Raw genomic sequence first — 1315 nt, 5'->3', positions numbered from 1 at the left:
TAAACCAAAGCAGCACAAACGAAAATTTTAACGGCACAAACCAGCACTAACGGAGCACTAACCATTCAGACTATTTGCTTTAATTTTGGAAGTGGGTGGGGTGTCAGCTTCACTCAGCTCCCCAGCCTGCCAATTCAGTGGCACTGCACGTAATGTCCATGTGATGTTGCAAAGGTGTGTCAACAAAGATAGCCCCCCAACATCCAGACCCTTAAGGAAATCAGGGCAAATCCCATCCACCTTCGAAGCACTGCCACCACAGAGCTTTTTAACTACCTTGGTGACCTCTGCCACGGTTATGGACAGACCAACCCCAAAGTCCCCCGACTCAGCTTCGTCCCTGGAAAACATGCCAGTGGGATTGAGAAGGTCCAATAAGTATTCCTTTTACCTCCTGATGCCATCACTGATTGAGGTCAACATCACCCCACTTTCACTGAGTACAGTGTTAGTAAAGTGCTGCTTTCCAATCCTCAGCCACCTGATGATTTGCCATAATATCCTCAAATTAACTCCTCCTTGAAACTCCACTTTCTCATGGTGGAGGAGTTTATGCGCCTGAATGATTCTAGGGTCTCCCAAGGCATAATGATTTTAGGTGACAAGCCAGACAAAGACCAATTCCCAAAACTTATATGGATAAACAAGGAGCTCTGTGTCCCTTGTCCAGATGTGGGTTACCGGGGCCCCAACCCTGGAACCAGACTTGGGGGAGAGGGTTGCTGGCGAGTGCCTGGTGTCTAGATCTCTACCCATGGGACCCAGTCGGGCTAAGCCCAATAGTGTAACATGGGTTTGCTTTCCTGTGTGGCCCACCACCTGCTGGAGGTCCCATACAAGTCGGGTGCATGATACCATGGGCAGTGGCTGAAGGTGGGAGGACTTGGCACTCTAACCATGGCTTACCAAAGCTGGCTATATAACTTTATTCACTCTTTATTCAATCAATTTTTTATTTATTTATCTATTTATTTATTTTTATTTATTTATTTTTGGAGGGGTGGGGTGAAAATCCTGTAAATATTTACAGCTTAAAAAATTAAAAGAAGTTAGAATTATTTTGTTGTTGTTTGTGTTTGTTTTCTTGACTGTAAGTCTGTGATGTTTGTATTTATTCACATTATCAATACCGATAGTCCCACATTTATAGTGGGGGATTCGTACCCTGAAGCCCCGTGATAAGTGAAAAACCATGAAGTAGTGCATTACACTACTACAGTAGTAGTAGTAAATAGTAGTACAAGTAGTAAGTAGTAGTTTATTTTAGTATATATATATATATATATATATATATGTATATATATATATATATATA

Source organism: Nematolebias whitei, chromosome 6 (assembly GCF_014905685.2).
Source record: "Nematolebias whitei isolate Nwh7 chromosome 6, NemWhi1, whole genome shotgun sequence".
In the NCBI taxonomy this organism is placed as follows: Eukaryota; Metazoa; Chordata; class Actinopteri; order Cyprinodontiformes; family Rivulidae; genus Nematolebias; species Nematolebias whitei.
This window is presented reverse-complemented; position numbering follows the sequence as displayed.